The sequence below is a fragment of the Chinchilla lanigera genome, unplaced genomic scaffold, assembly GCF_000276665.1.
Source record: "Chinchilla lanigera isolate Chin_1 unplaced genomic scaffold, ChiLan1.0 scaffold00096, whole genome shotgun sequence".
Taxonomy (NCBI): domain Eukaryota; kingdom Metazoa; phylum Chordata; class Mammalia; order Rodentia; family Chinchillidae; genus Chinchilla; species Chinchilla lanigera.
In genome coordinates, this window is record NW_004955497.1 from 991,560 (window position 1) to 997,341 (window position 5,782).

Genomic DNA, 5,782 nt, shown 5'->3' on the forward strand with positions numbered 1-5,782 from the left:
CGGCGGGCGCGGCGGGTTTGGAAGTTAAACCCCGGCTCGGTGTCCGCTGAGGGATCCCAGCCCGGGTTCGGTGCGATGCCCCGCGGCTTCAGCTTTGCCTCGTGTGCCTCGGTTCTGGGGACTTGGGGCGCGGCCGCCTGTTGTTGGGGGTCCTCACCGCCGCTCGGCAGCTGCAGGAGTTACAGTTAGAGCTGCGGCCCGGAAGTCTTAAGTTCGCGCTTGATTTTATTGTTTTGTGTGATTTCTGTTACCTTTCTCTGTGTTGCTGTATTTCTTCCAACGAGAGCAGGGCGGGAAGATACATAGATACAGGTGTAGATCCGTAGATCTAGAGATACTGCAGCATACGGGGAAAAGGAAGAGAGGTGAGGCAGGAAAGCTTTGGATATTTGAAATTTCCTCCAGATGAGCTTATACGTGTACCCAGTGAGCAGATCACACCACAAATTAATGTTTCATTTGAAATAAATCTCGTAATAATTTTCTAAATAGTACATGCATACTGCTGCATTTTTTCTGTTAGAAGCATTTTTTTGGGTAGTGTAACCATTAGAAATAAACCTCATTTTCTTGCCCTGTTTTCGCGTGTTTTAGCCTTTTAACACCCTGGCCCTACAGAAGCCCAGACTCAGTCTGTCTTCCCCACACGGTGGTGGAAGGCGGAGGCCGCTCGCGGCACCCCAGCCGCGGCCGGGCCCTCCTCAGTGACCTGGAGGGGTTACCCAGACAGAGGCAGATTTCCACTTGGCTTTAAGCAGAACGCCTTGGCTTCTCCTAGATTGATCCGAATGAAGCTAAAGGAGTAAGTAATGGTCGAGGAAGAGCAGGAACTTGGGGAGAAAGTACAGATGATGAAGCGATGGGTCCCTGGGTCAGAGACGCATGCCAGTGCTGCCTTTATATTCGTTTAATACCTAGTCGATAACTCAACGTGATTGTAACTGAGCTGAACTTTTATGCAGATATTCCAAATGATGCACTTATGAGGTTATAATGTGAAAATGCTTGTATTTAAAGCGATTTGATATTTTACTTTAATGGTGGTTTTATAAATAAAACAAAAAGGAAAGAATTGGCCATCATGCAAATACCAGGGCAGGATAAATCATGGTTCTTGACATTTTGATGAGTGATTTTTTTACCAGTTGCCTGCTGGAACAACCTCTTGAATTCCCCTTGGGAAGGGTGCTCCGCGTACACATTAAAAATGTCTTAGTTACATTACTGACTCACAAGTCATATATAAGTGATGGCAGAAAATGTTGCAAGATGCCTTGTGACAGCACGGAGCCCCTTGGGAGTGTCAGAGCAAGTCGGAGCCATTGACTCGGCTCTTCAAGGGCCACTAGCGGTTGGGCCACACCCTCTTTTTGACTCTGCTGGTGAAACAGTAATCATATTAATTAATAACTGCCAAAAAAATTTATCCCTTCTCAAAATAGCAGTTGGAAACTGAAGAGCCTCTGGCAACCGTAGATAATGAATAAGAACCTGCATATGACCCTGTAACTTCGGTGCAGGGCAACTCTACTGTGATCCTTTTTAATTTTTGTGAGTGATTATTAAAGGGAACAGTTTGTGTCTGCATCACTGAATCACACTGCACTATGTTTTTGAAAATTATTTATGTCAAATCACTTAGGGGGAAAATAGTCAATTGTTTTATTCAAAGGGAAAAATATTTCAAAGTTCATAAATTTGATTGTTCTTTCATTTTCAAATTAAAGACACTGCATATAAAACTCCAACTTTTAAGCTGGGACAAACAGCTATAACTTTGTGTTTCCATCCTGTTCTTATTTTCACGCATAAATATTACAGGGAAATTAAAATTGCTGCATATGTCTCAGTTTTAAGGCAGCGATAAATTAAGTCATTCTCAGCTTTATTGGATGAGTGCAGGCTCTTACTTGAAAAAATGTAAGTGTAGCCCTTTTATGATTATTTAAGTAGACTGTGGAGAAATTACAGGGATACTTGTAAATATATTTGCATCAAGAGTACAAATCAGAAATGAATTCAGCTTGGCTTGTTGGAAAAGTTTACTTGTGTGGAACATAAAAACTAAATTCTATAACCTTGTTAATACTGAAATCCTGCATCATTCACAAAGAAGCAAGAGAGATTTCTACGTTCTAATCTGTGTGACAACAGCATTCTATATTATCTTGAGGAGTTCTGGAGTAAGTTAGGGTGAAAGATCAAAGGCTGCCATAGAAAAAATACAGTCATACCGTCTGACAAAGGACGACTGTGTCTCTCGTTACATTACATCTGATGGATGGCAGCAGCTTTGCGTGAAATCCTAGTGTAGAATGCCCCAGATTTAACACTTTTGTTTTCTGGAGACCAGTGATTACGAGGTCAGTTTTGCTCCTGAGGTTGCCGTGGGGGGCTGGTGGAGTTCTGTAACTTGCAAAAGCCCTTTTGGAGGACAGGATAGGAAGTGTTTGGGCTTAGCGTCCAGAATCCAGTTTCTATATTGGCCGTTCATGGAAACTTGTTCTTGAACTGTTGGAGAGAGATTTCCAGTTCGGATGAAGTGTTGTCAGATTTAATCTCAGAAAACAAAAAACGAAAATGTCTGGGGGAGGGGCCGCGGAGACGAGCGCTCGTAATACCCGGAGCGCACAGTAGATGGCGCTGGCAAGACTTGCGGGACGCTCCGGACCTGTGCTTCGGTGGGTGATCCTCCTTCCAGCCTTGCTCCGCTGGTCCTGCTGCATCCGTGGGCTGGGAAATTTCTTTTCTTTTCTCATTTGTGTTTGTCTTTTTGAGGCAGGGCCTCTCTACGCAGTTCAGGCTGGCCTTGAGCTCACTTTGTAGCCCAGGCTGGTCTCGAACTTGCAACGATCCTCTTGCCTCAGCCTCCTAAGTGCTGGGGTTACAGACGTGCTCCACTATACCTGGCTAAAGGTATGATGTTTTTTCAACAGATGTTACCTTCGTATGGGGGCGCCCTAGAGGATGCCGTGTATCGCAGACAACCCGCCACACTGTGGCCCTTAAAGAAGAAATTGAAAATGCACGCGCAGCGCTCTCCATGACCGAGGTTGCTCAAGGAGCAGTTCTCCGTACTAATAAACGCTGAAGCCAGTGGCCACCACTCTGAGCTCCTCTTGTAATCGCAGAGGACAAAGGTAATTTGTATTAATTGCATGATGTCTCAATACATTTAGAATTAAAATATTTATACAAGTTTTTCTTTTCCTGAAGTGTGTGTACATTTTTTGTGGACTCTATGTTACATATGAATATATGTAATATACACACACACACATGACTGGGGTGGTAGTGCAGTGGTGTAACACTTGACTCTTTATATATAAAATGAAGTAACAACTTGAGCTAATTTTTATTTGTACCTTCTGAATTCCTATGTACAGATGTTCCTTGACGTATGATGGCTTAACTTAGATTTTTGGCTTTTTGAAAGTGAGAAAGCAATCATACAAAACATAATTCAGAATAAGATTTCCAGAATTAAAGAGACATTTTAAATGGTCAGAGGATCATTACATCAAGAAGACATCATTTCTAAATATGAACCCACTAAATAGCAGAGCTTCAAAAAAAAATGAGGCAAAACTGAAAGCACCAAGGAGGAACATGACAAATCCATATTCATAGTTATAATAACTGAGTAACTGACAGAAAACATATGTAAAAGTCAGTGGGGTAGGGAAGATCTAAACAACACTTTCAACTGGCTTGATCTCACATTTACAGAGGAAAGGAAATAACAAAGGAGCCAGTGAATTAAAAATAGGTAATCAAAAAAATCAACAAAGCCAAAGTTTAGCTTTGAATATATTAATAAAATAAAATTAATGAACCCCTGCTCTTAGTCTGGGCTATTGTAACAAAATACTGTCAGTTGGGTGGATTAAACACGGGAAGTGTATTTTCTCGCTGTTCTGGAGAAGAGGAATCCGAGAGCAGGAGGGCGCCGACACGGTCAGGTTCCCAGGACCCTCTCTGCTTGTGGGTGGGAACCTCCTTGCTGTGTCCTCACATGGCAAAGAAAGCGGAGAACAAACTCTTCTCCCGAGACACTAATCTTTCCCTGAGCGCCACCCCCTCACGACCGCATCTCTGATCAGAGCCAGGGAGCTGTGTTGGAGGGAGCTTCTGCCTATCACACCCATCTGTCTGGAGCATTCCTTGCTAGACCAATCAAGAAAAGAGAAAAAACACCAGTCACCACTGTCTAGAGTAAAAGAGGGGAAATCATTGTACATATGACATATTTAAAAAGCTAATAATGAAATGTTAGGAACAATACTGTATAAATAAGTTTAATTACTTGATTGAAGTGAAATTCAAATTTCTTAAAAAACATAAATTATCAAGATGGACACAGAAATAGAAGCTAGATCATTAATAAAACTGAATTTGTAATTAAAAATCTTTCCTACAAAAAAAAAAGAAACCAACAAACAAAAAACTCCTGGTCCCACATGGCTCTTTGCTGGTGAGCTTTATTGACACTTAAGTAATAAGTAATACCGTGAAGACTGTAGTCATTAGCCTCATTGTGTGTGATTTTTCACACATGCAGGTCCTGTAGGACAGTGTCCCCAAGCTGGATTTTTTTTTTTGGTACCGAGAATCGAACTCAGGACCTTGTGGTTGCCAGGCAGGTGCTGTGCCACTGAGCTATATCCCCAGCCCCCCAAGCTGGATTTGCTGGATCAAAAGTAAGTGCATTTGTAATTTAATACTGTTGCCAAATTGCCTCCCATGGGGACTGAACCAGTTCACATTTCTGTCAGCAGCAAGAGTGTCTGTTTTTCTGCAGTTTTGCCAACGGGTTTATAGTTGTTTTAAAAATGCATAAAAGTTTTCACTGGTAGTTGTGAAACATGTTGATGTGAAATGGGTGATAGAGGATTTTTCTCACTAGGCTTTTACTTTCAGGAGGTATGTGTAGCCTTTTTACTTCTCTGTGTCCTTCATTTTTTCCTTGTTAATTATGGGTCCAGCAATTAAAGTGAAGATGGCGGGCATGATGAGATGGATGTCTGGTTTTGAGGAAAGAAGTACTTGGGGGAAGTTTCGCGACACCCATGTTGGAGTTGTGTACTGATCTCTCCCCCAGAGAATGTTTTGTGAAACCTTTTAAGAAGTAGAAAAGTAGATAGTGTTGAGGTTTGTTTCACTTACGGAAATACTAAGTAAAAGTAATGTAGAAGGGAGACAAGGATATATATTGAACCCTGGTGTCTGTAGGTGTTAGGTTCCAGAACGCACTTCTAGTACCAAAATCCCAGGGTAGTCAGTCCCTTATATAAAATGGTGTGTTATTTTCACAAAACCTGCACACATCCTCCTGTAAACATCCATCATCTCTAGGTGACTGAGGGCACCTAATTCAATGTAAATGCTATGTAAGTAGTTATCATACCATGTTGCTTAGACAATGATGACAAGAAAAATGCCTGCACATGTTTAGAACAGACATACCCATCATAGACGTAATGCCATAGTACAAGACACCAGGCAAACAGTGCTGAAATATCATGCTGAGGAGAGACAGGAGGGTGATCTGGGCCGTGCAGGGTCCTCACGACATCACCTCATTCATGTGGTTTCAGCATAGTAGTTGGCATGTGGCAAATTCTTTTTGGAAATTTCTGGAATTTTTTCCAAATAAAAAAATTTTGCTTTTTGGAAATTTCTGGAATTTTTTCCAAATAAAAAAATTAAAACAACTAATTTGCCCTTAAGAGAAATTTTCTTTGTACTAGAGCACTAAATACTATATCACTAAGTTGTCTTT